Genomic DNA, 16,056 nt, shown 5'->3' with positions numbered 1-16,056 from the left:
GTCCGGTTAAATATTTGCTACTTTCGTTTTTGGAAAAATAACCTTACCTCTTGCCCAAAGTAAGCTACTTCGCTGATTTGGAACTAGCTAAAAACACAGTCAAGCATTTTAGTCTGTTGGCTAATCTGCTGGCTATTCTATTAGCTGTTGGTTAGCCTGTTGGCTAGTCTATTGGTTAGCCTGTTGGCTAGTCTATTGGTTAGCCTGTTGGCTAGTCTATTGGTTAGCCTGTTGGCTAGTCTATTGGTTAGCCTGTTGGCTAATCTGTTGGTTATAGCCTGTTTATTAGGACATAAAGACGTATCTCCCACATGACACCAATACTCCTGGAAAAATTCCATGAAGTTCAAACATCCTTTTTTGCTGAACAAACAAAATTTCAGCATGCCAATTACTAATAAAAATCCTGATTATGCGAACTACTGATAAAACCCCTGATTGTGTGAACTACGAATAAAACACCTGATTATGCAAACTACTAATAAAAATCCTGATTATGCGAACTACTACTAACACCCCCGATTATGCGAACTACTAATAAAATTAGTCAATGTAGCCCCCTAGAGGAGCACAGGAACACAAGGGCTTCTAACACATCCTATTCAAAGTAAAACTTAACAGATCATCTTTACAGAGAAAATAGTCGTGCATAGTTCTGTGCAAGCGATCTTGAGGTAGATTTCGGATAATTGAATTATTTATTAACTAGCCAACGAATAAGTCCCAGATTAATGGCAAGAAGTCAACAAAATTACTTGAATAAACTAATCTATGTCAGTGCATTCAATGGATAAAGAAGGCGATAATTGCGACATATTCAAGACATATACAATTAGGAAAAGAAAAAATGCAGGCTAGAAAGAAAACGAATTCTTACTGAAAGAAATTAAAGTCATTACTGAAATTTAAAGAAATCGAAATTACTTCTTTTCCTATTCTCTCTCCCGATCAAAACCCATAACCAGTGTGGTGAGATTAAAGACTTAGCACAGACCTATCGACTTAGCACAGTCGGTGGGACTGTGCTAAGTCCTAACAGAACTTTTCACTCCTGTTAGCAGTCTGAGAGTTTTCCCTTCCCACAGCTCAGAGTAAGCCTTATACTTTCTAGTTTTTTTCCTTGGAATAAGACCCGCCAATCGGTTCACAACCAGGTACCCAATGACTGCGTGGTCAACAGAAGCAAACAGTTAGGGACTGGTGACCAGTCAATAACCAGTTCTACCTGGCCCTGACTCGAGCCTAGGAATATGAAGCGAGAGTAAATATGAGGGAACTCTGAAGTAACTATGTCAAAATATCTGACTCATAATTAGTATAATATTTAACTTATTACCTCCAATTACACCTTTACGACGATACTTGTGTAGACTTTACCCTGCACCAAGAGTTTAAACCCTAGTATTAAGTTCATCATAATAGCTTTCATATATAATTTCCGTTGTCGGCGATATGAAGCCTGTACTTAGGCTTATCGAGTCCACCCCCCCCCCCCCTACAACCCCCCCAGGCTAAGCACTGACCCAGAATGCATCCCACAACAGTTACCTAACTCCCGAGTTCCTGTTTACTGCTGAGTGAACAAGACGCATCATGTGAAAGGTAGTGTAATCAACCGTTTCTCTACAGCACGGGAATTGAACCCGGGTCCCTTGAATTGTAAGTCGAGGACGTAAACCACTGTGCTACAGAATTCTAAATGTATTTGCCCCCTAAACACATATCACTTGATATAAGTTCAGTTTGCTACTCTCTTAAGGTAGCCAAATGCCTCGTCATCTAATTAGTGACGCGCATGAATGGATTAACGAGATTCCCACTGTCCCTATCTACTATCTAGCGAACCCACAGAGCGAAAAAGTGAGCTCTTTTAGTCCATTATTCTTTTGAACACTGTCACACAATTCAGTTTGTATTTATTTTATTCATTATGGTCACATACATATAAAGGATGTACTGCTCCATTTTCCAGTATTATAAATCTCCACTCTGGACACAAGTTTTAATCGCTTCATTTTTGGGGGGATGTGTGTTATTTATCGTGCTTGAAAGTTCTGTGTATTGCGCTACTTTACTAACATCTGGTTTAGTTGCCCTTTGTAACTCTGAAACTCTTCTGGGAGGCACAAAATTGTTGCATCATTTAAATTGTTATTCGTTTTTTTTTATTTCACAATATCCTTTTCACATGTTTGTGTGTATCCCAAGAACTCCATTCTGAAGATGTATTGATATACGAAAGTACTTAAGGAAATTTCTGTTTCAATTCTTCCTCCGTCGTCTGACACTGTCATATATATATATATATATATATATATATATATATATATATATATATATATATATATATATATATATATATATATATATATATATATATATATATATGCGAACAAGCCTGAATGGTCCCCAGGACAATATGCAACTGGGGTGTGAGTTTTCAGTTATATATATATATATATATATATATATATATATATATATATATATATATATATATATATATATATATATATATATATATATATATTTATATATGAATATAAATTCATTTGGACCATCGGAGTTTTGGACCCATGACCACAGAAGCGGAGGATTAGAGTTCTCCCAAGCTATGAACGTCTACAATAAGAGATGCTTTCGAATAAATATGCTTCACATTCCTTACTATTTTATTTATTTATAAGTAAGGTATAATCGGTTATCTAAGCGAATATTTTGGTGATTAAATGGTTCGTTCTTGCGAAAACCATAACACGCAAAGCGTTTCGTCTTTACCTTAACATTTATAATATATATTTTACTATTTGTGACGATCATTTAAAACATAACGTTGATTGTATATATATATATATATATATATATATATATATATATATATATATATATATATATATATATTTCTCTAGTTCCCCCCTAACCATTAGGTCATTCGGTCTCGGTCTTTACTTTTTTTTTAAATAGATATTTTGCCCACAAATTCTTGGAGTCTTTAACTGAAGTTTACTTAAGGGTGAGAAAGTTCTTGAGTCTTCGTGAGAAAGTTCTTGAGTCTTCGTGAGAAAGTTCTTGAGTCTTCGTGAGAAAGTTCTTGAGTCTTCGTGAGAAAGTTCTTGAGTCTACTAAATGGAGAACACGTGATATTAAAAATAATTTGGGGCTGTTTTATAGTATATGAAAATGCGAGAATTTAGAGAAATTATTTGTATGAAAATTTCCATATTTACAATATACTTTCGGTGTAAAACGTTTACCTGTTATCTCACCTGCTAGGCTGAATTTTCCAATTTCCCTTTAGCAGGTATCAAGCCATATTGATTGTAAATAGAATATATAGATTATTGCTTTATACTCGCAACTGTGCATCTTGACAGCGTCCGCAGAAATCGATCGTTAAATATTGATTATATTTTTTTATAATTATAAAAATATTATTAATTATTTATAAACGAATCAAACTTTTATAGGATATTAATTCAGAGGGGGTTAAAAAGGCTTATTCTCTTCCCAAATTTTGCTTCAAAACTCTGTAATTAATATTCCTGTGTCCGAGAAAATCACCTTCTATTGGTTAAAAATTGTTTTATAACCCTAACTTCTCACTTCGAACCCCCCACCCCCTCCCCTCCTGTCACTCTCCTGTCTTATTATTCATATGCTCTGTTTTACCACCCTCACTGTTCCAATCTGTCTCTCTTCACACTGTCACTTGTTTTTTCCCCGTCTTGTTCCCCTTACAACTATCTGTCTCATTCTTCACACTGTGTCTGTTTTACTACTAAAATGACCTTCCATTTACGAAAGAATAGTTCTACTTAGTACCATGTTTTGCGCCAAAACTTTGACAAATAATGGTCCCCCCAGTTCTATTCAAATTAAATTGAGATCCATTCTAAGCAATTCTGAATGTTCCTCAATCCGCCGCAAAAAGCTCCTTACAGTGTGTGGCTCAGTTGTTGTGCCTATAATCTTCTGAAACTGAATGTGCCTCTTAATCCTGATAAAACTGTTCACAATATTTCACTATATTTTGTAATAATAGGTATTTGTATGGTCAGCACAGTAACCGAACCAGACAATGTGATGTAGTCATTGCTGTAATTCGCTTTGGCTATAGACACATCTGGCAGGTTAGTGAGGCTGAGCCACTACCAGAATATTCAGATTGTAAACTCTGTGATAAATCTTTAATGCATTCACTAGAACACTATATTGTTGAATGTGAAACCATAAAAGACTTTAGACCTCCTGGCCTATTGTACTACCAACTGTGTAACTATTTCATTCACTCAGGTGTTCTGGACGACATCCTAACAATTTATCCAAAATTTGCTTGTCCATTTTAAAGAAGAATAATTATATTTATATTACTTCTAAGCTGCATCACTTATGAACCCATCCCTGCCCTTGTGTGGCAGTGCACAATATAAAGTTGTTTTTACATATCCATACATTAAAACATTGATTGTAACCATGATATACATGTGCTTCAGCCTACAGTTTAGACTTATTGTCTTGTGTATGACCCTCTGTCCTGCGTGACAGTGAATACCACCATTATCATCACTTTAATAAGAATTACTTGAAATTCAAATTAGGCAAAATTGTAATTAATTTTTGTCAATAAAGATGTTAATAATAATAATAACACATCTCGCTACCACCCCCCCCCCCCCCCGCACCCATGTGTCTCATTCTTCACACTGTCTCTCAGTGTTTTATAGCTTCATTCCCTCGCAAAGTTCTCTTCACTCTTGACGTTCCCATTTGTCCCAGATTTTTTTTTTTTTTTGGTACGACGATCTCATCTGTTGCCAATGTGGCAGTGTCTTTTAATCCACCTTCTATATGCTTCCTCTCTCTCTCTCTCTCTCTCTCTCTCTCTCTCTCTCTCTCTCTCTCTCTCTCTCTCTCTCTCTCTGTCTCTCCTGTTTCCTTTTTCCTCTACTCCTCAGCTTTTTCTTTCACTGTTGTCTCCTTCACCCCTCTTATCTCTTCCTTCTCTCCTTTCTTTCAAACATCTTCACTTCTCACTCTTTGGCACTCCTTCTCTTTGTTTTCCACTGATTCCTTCACTCACCCCTTTCTCTTCCATTCCCTTTCCTCCCACCTACTCTTTATCTTCCACTCGCCCTTACTCTGCTATTCCCCATTCCTTCCTCTCACCATCTCACCATTTGTTTAAATATGACTGCATTTCTGGGGTTGTTAATCTCTGTTGTACTATTAGTTCAAAGTATTTTCTGATGTGGATGTTGAATTCTCTATTCGTGAATCCGTTGTTTAATAATACTTGAAGGCTTCAGTCCAATTCTGTATGTATGTTAAGGCTGTCAGAACATTGTGTAATGGCTACGTCTTTGGTAGGAAATAAACTAAAGAAAAAAGAACTCTCCCTCTCTTTCATTCCCTCTACCTGTCACTTTCCCCAATTCCCTCCACTTCCTTTTACCCTCCACTGGGTTTAGAGACAGCAGGGGAATGCCTTTGGGTGAAGGGACAATAGGGAAGAACTGGAAATGTGGGGGAGGAAGATAGACAGTAGGGAAGAGCAGTAGGTATAAGTGGAACAGGAAAGATATCCATCCTTTTGGGAATGTAGAGTTAAGACGATTGTGTGGTACAGGTGATATACAAATTTTATACGTGGAAAAACAGTGTGAATTATGATGGCAGGCGGGGCAGTCTGCCTTGAGAGCAAGGACGTGACCTACATTAGATCATCTCGGCATAAGATCGCTGAGACGGAACTTTTATACATCACAGTATATTTTAGTTAGTCTAACTTGACGTCAAGAGTTGTGTACTTGTGAGGATTTAGTTTAGTCACCGATATCTACAGCATCCAACTTGGCAATGCTTGCTCTACTTTTCTAAGAATTGTGCATTGGATTTCCTTGACATGGTATACCTACAGTTGGCGACTCTAGTTCGTATCCTCAAAATTTATAGTGGCAGCGGTGGGATTCGAACCCACGCCTCCGAAGAGACTGGTGCCTTAAACCAGCGCCTTAGACCGCTCGGCCACGCTACCATGGGCATTATACGAAAAATCATATAATTTCATTAAAATTATCTTATTATAATAATTTAAAATAATATATAAGTAGACTTGACATAATGCAACTCTGAAAATGCAGTTTGAAAAAGCAATATCCAATTATACAAAGCATAAACTCACTACTGCATGCCAAGAATATAAGTTCATTAAGGACCTCATATACCCATCCTGTGAGTAAGTGGCTGACAGCTTGCGTAATGGGTGTTACTGGACCTCAATTATCATTAAGCTAAACAGCTTAATTTAATTTCCCAGTCATGCACCCAACACATTCATTCAGCAGGCGTTGGGGGCCCCAAACAGAAATTTCATAATGTTGTTAGCTTTGTTTTTAATACTACAATAGAGCACAGATTATTAGCTACATATTGATCTATATATGAAAGAAATTGGACAATATTATTTTTTATTTTTAAGCAGTCAATGTTATTGGAAAAAAATGGCGGCAGAACTGAGTCGTTAAACCAAGTGGTGATATTGTTGCTCGTTTTGCTGAGAAAACACAAACAATTGATTAATTAAATACAATTCAATGGTAAGTAGGTTATATAATTACGCGGAATATTGATCAGGAATTATGACTGCATTTACAGGTTCTGCCTATCCAACCCGTCCTCTATCTCCTCTATCTCTGTCCCTACTTCCACTCCTTCGTTCCTGTCCTCGAGTGCCTCCCCTCCCCCCACCTCCCCCTTCCCCCCTTCCCCTCACCTCCCCCCCCCCTTCCCCACCTCCCCCCCTCGCCCCTCCCCAACCCAAGTAGCACTGAAACAACTGTATGGTTCTCACAGACTCATTTGCTTATCAATTTTTTGCATTTGTTTTTGTTCTTTTAATATTTCTTTTCCTTTTCACTGAGAGTTCCTCGAGAATCATGTTTCATATTTTACACTTGACTCCATGAAAATGGCGTGAGAGTCTATATAATTGCTAATATTTCTTGACGCCTTTAACTTAGGCCTACCCATATCAGCCTATGTTCGTCCAGGCCATTCTTTCTGGAAATTTGTGTGAGGCTAGCCCCAAGCATCTGTACAGTAAAATAACAACGTACTGGAGTGAACAATATGGAAGAAAATGCAGAATAGAGCCAGTGAAGAGCAGAGGTGCCATAGGCACAATCAGAGAACACTGTATAAACATTAGAGGTCCGCGGTTGTTCAACGTCCTCCCAGCGAGCATCAGAAATATTACAGGAACAACCGTGGACATCTTCAACAGAAAACTAGATTGTTTTCTTCAAGGAGTGCCGGACCAACCAGGCTGTGATGTGTATGTGGGCCTGCGGGGCGCTCCAAGCAACAGCCTGGTGGACCAAACTCTCACAAGTCAGAAGTAGAGTAGAAGAACTAGATTAGAAGAACTCCCAGAACCCCATCAAGCAGGTATCACCTCAAGGTAACCTCAAGGTATATGAGATTGCGTCCCCTTTCTGAGGTGGCTTCTGTAGTTAGCAGTACCAAAATCTGTAATGGCAGCGGTGGGATTCGAACCCACGCCTCCGAAGAGACTGGTGCCTTAAACCAGCGCCTTAGACCGCTCGGCCACGCTACCATGGATACTAGATGAACATGCATGCAAATTTGTATTTTTTTATTAAATTATTCATTTTACAAAGTTATTCATTATATAAAATTGTCAGTAATCTGAGATAATCTTACATGTTATATGGATTGAAGATGCAGTACCCGCAGTGCCCAAGGTCTATCATACTTATCTCTTCACACACTCCCATTCACACTCTACATACACTTCATAGCCACTCACAAGCCACTCAAGTTAGAGATGATTCAGCGGTAAGCGACCAGGCTCGTCCCGGAACTGAGAGGAATGAGCTACGAGGAAAGGCTAAAGGAGCTGAACCTCACGTCCCTGGAAAACAGAAGAGTATGGGGAGACATGATAACCACCTACAAAATTCTCAGGGGAATTGACAGAGTGGACAAAGACAAACTCTTCAGCACGGGTGGGACACGAACTAAGGGACACACGTGGAAACTTAGTACCCAGGTGAGCCACAGAGACGTTAGAAAGAATTTTTTCAGTGTCAGAGTAGTTAATAAATGGAATGCACTAGGAAGTGATGTGGTGGAGGGTGACTCCATACACAGTTTCAAATGTAGATATGATAGAGCCCAGTAGGCTCAGGAATCTGTACACCAGTTGATTGACAGTTGAGAGGCGGGACCAAAGAGCCAAAGCTCAACCGCCGCAAGCACAATTAGGTGAGTACAATTAGGTGAGTATAGTTTCAAATGTAGATATGATAGAGCCCAGTAGGCTCAGGAATCTTAACACCAGTTGATTGACAGTTGAGAGGCAGGACCAAAAAGACAAAGTTCAACCCTCGCAAGCACAATTAGGTGAGTACAGTTAGGTGAGTACAAAAATTTTCCCAGTTATTTTCCCCATACACCCTCGCCATCTCCACCTGCATACCACTCCCCACCTCACTGTCTCTCCATCACCCCTCTCTCACATCTTATTTGCCTCTTCATCTCCTCTATCAGTGTAGTTATTTTCACCAACCACTATCACCATAATTGTATACAAAGGTCTGCACTCATAATGTAAATCTGTCATCTGAACATGCGTTTTACATGTCAATATCTAAATACACTTTTTTTAATTAACACATTTAGGTACATCTGGATTTACACTATTTCTGTTTTTTATTAACAAATTTAGGTACATCTGCATTTGTGCAGCTACCCTAGACTATATGAATGGGAGTACAGTGTGTCAAAAAGCTAGCTACGTAATGCTAAATAATCCCATCACACAGGATGGTTAGTCATACAGAGGCATGTGATAAGTAGTCTGCACTGACAGACTCTGGGTTCGTTATGAGGATATCATGAACACAAGAGTGAATAAGGTAGCAGTGATACTAAGTCCCCATCTCGCAGGATGGTTAATCATACAGGGCCATATGTTTAGTAGCCGGCACTGGCAAATTTTGGGTGCACTGTGAGGATATCTTCAAAAATACGAGAGTGAATAAAGTAATTGCAAAGCTCCAGGTACCTCATGCCAACTGGTCTGAACGGTCTAATAACTGGGCATTCAGTGATGTAGTGCGGGAGATTGGGAGACCCGTCACCTGCAGCCACCTGCCACAGGTAACGGTAACCCAACCTGATCCTTGCAACCACTGTGTCGCACAGTCTAGTGGACGTTTTGTGCTGTCCATAGATGTAGGTTTCAGATCTGAACAAATCATAGCTTTTTATACTAGTACTTTCAGGTCGTTGGGAGTCAGTAAGTTCTTTCCTATCAGATCTGAATGTTTGGACCAATACAGTTTTGACAGCAGAGATGGGGATACCTAGATCTAATTCAACTTCAAACTTGTTATACGCTAATTTGGCTGCAATGTCTGTCTCATTATGATGGGTTATATTTATGTGTGAAGGTATCCATACAAAGGAGATTCGAGACCCTTTACTCTGTGCATCAATTAGGTCATTTATAATTGGGAGTATGAGGTTCTTGCTGTCGATCTTCCAAGAGAAGTTTTCGATTGCTTGAAGAGCAGACTTTGAATCGCAGAATATTATTCCTCCTCCAATATTTTTTAATGTGCTGGTTTTTTTTTTTTATTAAGTTATGAGGTACATCTGCATTAGTGCAGCTACCCTAGACTATATGAAGTGGAGTACAGTGTGTCAAAAAAAGCTAACTAGGTGATGCTATAAAATCCCCATCACACAGGATGGTTAGTCATACAGAGGACATGTGATAAGGCGGTCTGCACTGGCAGACTCCGGATGCATTTTGAGGATATCAACAACACAAGATTGAATAAGGTAGCAGTGGTAATACAAGTCCCCATCTCGCAGGATGGTTAGTCATACAGAGCCATGTGTTTAATAGCCTGCACTGGCAAATTTTGGGTATACTGTGAGGATATCTTCAAGAATACGAGAGTGAATAAAGTAATTGCAAAGCTCCAGGTACCTCATGCCAACTGGTCTGAAAGGTTTAATAACTGGGCATTCAGTGATGTAGTGCGGGAGATCATGCCGTAGTTCCTGCTCACAGAGTTTGCAACTGGAGTGCTCAGGATTGGGAGACCCGTCACCTGCAGCCACCTGCCTACAGGTAACGGTAACCCAACCTGATCCTTGCAACCACTGTGTCGCACAGTCTAGTGGACGTTTTGTGCTGTCCATAGATGTAGGTTTCAGATCTGAACAAATCATAGCTTTTTATACTAGTACTTTCAGGTCGTTGGGAGTCAGTAAGTTCTTTCCTATCAGATCTGAATGTTTGGACCAATACAGTTTTGACAGCAGAGATGGGGATACCTAGATCTAATTCAACTTCGAACTTGTTACACGCTAGTTTGGCTGCAATGTCTGTCTCATTATGATGGGTTATATTTATGTGTGAGGGTATCCATACAAAGGAGATTCGAGACCCTTTACTCTGTGCATCAATTAGGTCATTTATAATTGGGAGTATTAGGTTCTTGCTGTCGATCTTCCAAGAGAAGTTTTCGATTGCTTGAAGAGCAGACTTTGAATCGCAGAATATTATTCCTCCTCCAATACTTTTTAATGTGCTGGTTGCTAAATGTAATAGGATTACTTTTTTTTTTTTTTTTTTTTTTTTTTTTTATTAACATATTAGGTACATCTGCATTAGTGCAGCTACCCTAGACTATATGAAGTGGAGTACAGTGTGTCAAAAAAAAACTAACTAGGTGATGCTATAAAATCCCCATCACACAGGATGGTTAGTCATACAGAGGCATGTGATTAGCGGTCTGCACTGGCAGACTCCGGATGCATTTTGAGGATATCAACAACACAAGATTGAATAAGGTAGCAGTGGTAATACAAGTCCCCATCTCGCAGGATGGTTAGTCATACAGAGTCATGTGTTTAATAGCCTGCACTGGCAAATTTTGGGTATACTGTGAGGATATCTTCAAGAATACGAGAGTGAATAAAGTAATTGCAAAGCTCCAGGTACCTCATGCCAACTGGTCTGAAAGGTCTAATAATTGGGCATTCAGTGATGTAGTGCGGGAGATCATGCCGTAGTTCCTGCTCACAGAGTTTGCAACTGGAGTGCTCAGGATTGGGAGACCCGTCACCTGCAGCCACCTGCCACAGGTAACGGTAACCCAACCTGATCCTTGCAACCACTGTGTCGCACAGTCTAGTGGACGTTTTGTGCTGTCCATAGATGTAGGTTTCAGATCTGAACAAATCATAGCTTTTTATACTAGTACTTTCAGGTCGTTGGGAGTCAGTAAGTTCTTTCCTATCAGATCTGAATGTTTGGACCAATACAGTTTTGACAGCAGAGATAGGGATACCTAGATCTAATTCAACTTCAAACTTGTTACACGCTAATTTGGCTGCAATGTCTGTCTCATTATGATGGGTTATATTTATGTGTGAAGGTATCCATACAAAGGAGATTCGAGACCCTTTACTCTGTGCATCAATTAGGTCATTTATAATTGGGAGTATGAGGTTCTTGCTGTCGATCTTCCAAGAGAAGTTTTCGATTGCTTGAAGAGCAGACTTTGAATCGCAGAATATTATTCCTCCTCCAATATTTTTTAATGTGCTGGTTGCTAAATGTAATGCTGCTAGTTCTGCTTGTGTGGAGGTCAGCCAGTTGTTTAGCCTGACACTGACAGACTTTGTGCAAATATTATTTCTATAGAACCTACATGCCGCTGCAGTCCGTCCAGTAGAAGACTGGACTGAGCCGTCGGTGTAGACACAGTGCTCGTGAGATCTTAGACTCTCGATGGAGGAGGCAATTGTTTCAAGAGTGACAGCTTTGAGTAGAGCAAGATTCTCATTATCTTTCTTGGTGACAGGTGTGTATGATACTTGAATGGTGGGGTACAGATAAAGAGGAATATCAGAGACTGGTAGATTGCACTTAAAAGGAATGTTAAGTTTAATGAGATTGTAAGCATTGTTTCTCAGCCAATTATCATAAAAGGAGTGAGTTGGTATGTCGGCACCAGTCAAAAGGGTGTTAACAGCACTAAATAATTTGTCTCTGAGCAATGTAGGAGATGTAGGATCTCTCATGACTTTAAGACAGAAGGTAGTGTTAACTTGCATTATTCTCTCTAGTATGGTTGGAAACTTCAGTTCTTCCCTCATGTTGATGATTCTTGTGCATCTTGGGGCACCAAGAATTATCCTCATGGCCTCGTTCTGTATTACTTCAAGTTTGTCCAACACAGAGGAGGGGAAATTAATTAAGTGCAGAGCATTATAATCAACGAGAGATCTAACAAACATCATATAGAATAGTCTAGCATATTTAATATTGATACCAATATTCTTACCAGTAAGTGTTCTCAATGGTTTTAGTCTTTCTTTTAACCTACGGTGTAGATCATTTACAATGTCACTGTTAATACCAACTCCAAGGTATTTGTGCTGCCCACACGTTTCAATGTTCTGGTTGTTGACCTTGAAAGCTATAGGGACATGAGTTTTCTCTTTGGGATGGAGAACTCTGGATTTAGTTATAGAGATAACAAGACCACATTCAATGCTTTTAGCAGCGAATGAATCAAGTAGAGCTTGCAGTCTAGTTTGGGAATTTGCAACAATGCATATATCATCGGCATAACAAATGACGGCTTCGTCAGGTAGTGTGGGAATATCAATTGTTAATTTGTGCATCAGAACATTGAACAGTGTGGGACTTAGCACTCCACCCTGGGGTGTACCCAACTCAAAGGGTGCACAGAGTTTACTTTTGACCCCCTTGAAAAGGACTGAGGCGGTTCTGTTACTCAGGTACCCCCTGAGCCATGTCAACAGTCTTCCCTTAACTCCAAAAGAGGCTAGCTGTTCTAGGATTATTTCTTTGTTTGCTGTATCAAAAGCAGTTTGGAGATCAATAAATGCCGCCTGAGAGTTTGGTCCCCCTCTGATAAAATACTCAGCAAAGCAAGTTTGTGTGCTTCTTCCAGGAAGGAAACCATACAGGTTAGGGGCAAGGTGGGGCTTGATTTGAAACATTAGTCTGTCGAGAATAATTCTCTCAAGAACTTTGCACATGCACGACGTCAGAGAAATGGGTCTAAATTTTTGTGAATTAGGCTTGGGTATGGGTATTATGAGTCCCTGTGTCCAGCGGTCAGGTAAAACACCCTGCCTTAGACTTTGATTAAACAATTCTAGCAAAGGGCTATTTGGCAGCTCAGCAAGTACTCTCATGGTGTTGTATGTGATGCCATCCTCTCCAGGAGAGGTAGCCTTACCTTTCTTGAGTGCATTTTTAATTTCAAAGGGGGTTATGCCATAGTTATCATCAGGCCCTATTTCACTACAGGCAATTTCAATATTGAAGTTACGATTTATTTTAGTACTAGCCAGATAGTTTTGCACATCTAGGGGCAGGCTGCTTATACTAGCAGTGCTTGCATATTGCTGAAGCAGCATGTCGGCATAGTCTACAGGTGAATGGTGATCAAGCTGACGACTGCTAGGACGAGAAATCTTTTTAATTTTATTCCACATTTGGGATGAGGATGTTGCATGATTGATGCCTTGCAGAAACTGTTCCCAGTGCTGGTTATACACCTGTTCCTTTAGCTCTCTAAACTCTCGGCTGGCTTTAAGAAATATGTTGAGGGTGTCAGCTGTTTTATGTGTTTTATACTGCTCAGCTAGGAATAGAACTCTGTCATGCAGGGGCATAAGGCGTGAGTCAGTGAACCACCTCTGTCCCTTCCTCATTGGTTTGGGTCTTGCGGATTTTACAACATTGTCATAAAAAGCGGTTACTTCAGTGACCAGGTCCTCATATAATGCATTGACGGTAGTAAAGCAGTAAGTGTTATACCATTCAGAAATGCGGAATTTGAAGAGCATGTGTAAATTTTCAGGGATATTAATTATTTTTTTTCCAAAGCTTAGGGGTTTGACATTATTGATAGTGTATGAACTGAATATGGCAAAATGATCACTAACTAATTCATGAACAATTGATCCTCCGACAGCATTATCAATGAGGCCGTGACCAATGACATAATCAAGCCTGCCACCCCTGAGGTGTGTGACGTTAGAGGAGTCAAAGTTGAATACGGACATGTTATTATCTCTTAAGTATTTTACAAAGACTCTGCCATTCCCGTTTGTTTTGGTGTCACCCAGGCTAGTGTGTCTAGCATTAAAATCACCCATTACAATGGTTTGAGAGCTGCTGGTAATTTTTGGGAGAGAAGCTTCCACCATTTGATCACACCTTACATATACATTAACTAAGTTAAGAAACCCGGTCGCTGTAGCAATCTGAAACTGCTGATAATATGAGTCGTCACTTTTGTGGTTTTTAACATGTTTACACACTAGGTTACTTTTAACATACGTCAAGATACCGACATCATGGGAACCAACATTTGAGAAAGCTACATAACCTGAGAGTTTGGGTGGCGTTTTATTTTTTGTGTTTGCAGTGTATGGTTCCTGCAGGCACAATACATCAATGTTGTTGGCACCAGCGTACATCATTAGATCAAACAGCCTCCTTCGCACGCTTCTCACATTCCACGTGAGAAATTTAAGAGTGAGTTGGTCGTGGGTAATGGTGTTCATAAACCTGACGAAGAGAAGTGTTTATAAGATTCACAAGTTGTAGACTATTGCTTACAAATGCCAATTGTTCATCGTCATTAATGGCAAAGAGTTCTTTCACCTGTTTCAAGCTCAGCTGGCTGCCTGTATTTTTCCTATCATTTACAATCATTTCATGTTCGTCAGGAATCGTAGACACACAAGCGGTATTGTTTTTAATGAGTTCTTGAGTGAATTTGTTAAATACATCTAAGATACACGGGTTTTCATATGTTTCACTCGACACAACGGTACTTACAGCACTGGAGGAGGCGTCAAGACTTGCTCGAGACGTGTCAAAACTTACAGCACTGGAGAGGGGGTCAATACTTGCTGGAGACGGGTCAACACTTATAGCACTGGAAGGCATTTCACTAGAGACTCGGACGTTCGCTTCACTCCTCGGGCTGGCGAGATGATCGCTTGAACACTGACTCGGGTTGTCCATGGTGATCTTAGCATAAATGCTGTTGAGACCATTTTCAATCTTCGTGAGTGTTTCTTGGAGCTTATTGACGGTAATTTCTATTTTGTTCATGCGAGCTGGAAGTTCTAACACCTCTCTCTGCAGGCTGGCGTCAGGCTTCCCAGGTAGGCCAGGGAAGGTTGTCAGGCTGTTGGTGTCAGGAACGGTGGTGGGGTCATTCCGGGTGTGGGGGCGGGTAGGTGTAGTGGTGGGGCCACCCCGGGTGGGGGGGCTGACTGGGGTGGTGGAGGGTTGCCCCACTGCGCTGTACGGGGGAGGCCGCCTGTCACAGTCCTTGTGCCAGGCGGTCACGCCCTCCCGCAAGCACCTGGAACACTTGAGCTTGGTGGCTGAGGATGAGGTCTCATCGGTCCCAGGGGCGTGGTCTTTATTGGGGCAGTCTTTAGTGAGATGATTGTCTGCACAGAAGGCACAGGTGCCTGAAGATTGACAGTGTTTGGCTACGTGACCAAAGTGTTGACATTTAAAACACATGACAGCTGAGGACTCCCAGGGTGTTATGGGGCAGGCTGGCCGGTAGGGGCCTAGGAACGTGTGATGACTGGGGGGCGGTGTCTCATGTTTCCAGACGATGACAATCCTGTTGAGTGGCTTGCTTCCAGACATGATGCGTCTTGCACTGTGCACACCTGGTAGTTCTTTCGCATGGGAGGTGTCAAGGTCATGAGGGTAGGATGTGACAAGGTACTCTCTGTACCTCCTGGACCTCTCAGGAGAGTCTGCTTTACTGAATGTGATGCCACCCACTTGACCTTGGAGTAGGGCCGAGATGGTGACTTCATCGGACCTGGCTACATAGATGTAGGGCGAGGCGTGTCTAGGGATTATGAGGTCAATGGGGTCAGGAAAATAGCTAGGAAGGTCCCGTCTCATCCAGACGTACCTCTGGTCACTGGTAA

At 40.6% G+C, this 16,056-nt stretch overlaps 2 non-coding genes across 2 annotated transcripts; both read right to left on the bottom strand.

The window, feature by feature from the left end:
- Positions 1 to 5,952: 5,952 nt before the first annotated feature.
- TRNAL-AAG (transfer RNA leucine (anticodon AAG)) lies at positions 5,953 to 6,034 on the bottom strand. Its single transcript has one exon. It is a non-coding gene; the product is annotated as a tRNA-Leu (tRNA).
- Positions 6,035 to 7,533: 1,499 nt separating this feature from the next.
- On the bottom strand, positions 7,534 to 7,615 carry TRNAL-AAG (transfer RNA leucine (anticodon AAG)). The gene has a single exon. It is a non-coding gene; the product is annotated as a tRNA-Leu (tRNA).
- Positions 7,616 to 16,056: the final 8,441 nt, after the last annotated feature.

Source organism: Procambarus clarkii, chromosome 18 (genome assembly GCF_040958095.1).
Source record: "Procambarus clarkii isolate CNS0578487 chromosome 18, FALCON_Pclarkii_2.0, whole genome shotgun sequence".
Lineage (NCBI taxonomy): Eukaryota > Metazoa > Arthropoda > Malacostraca > Decapoda > Cambaridae > Procambarus > Procambarus clarkii.
The sequence above is the reverse complement of the archived record's forward strand: the minus strand, read 5'-3'. Positions and strand labels throughout refer to the sequence as shown.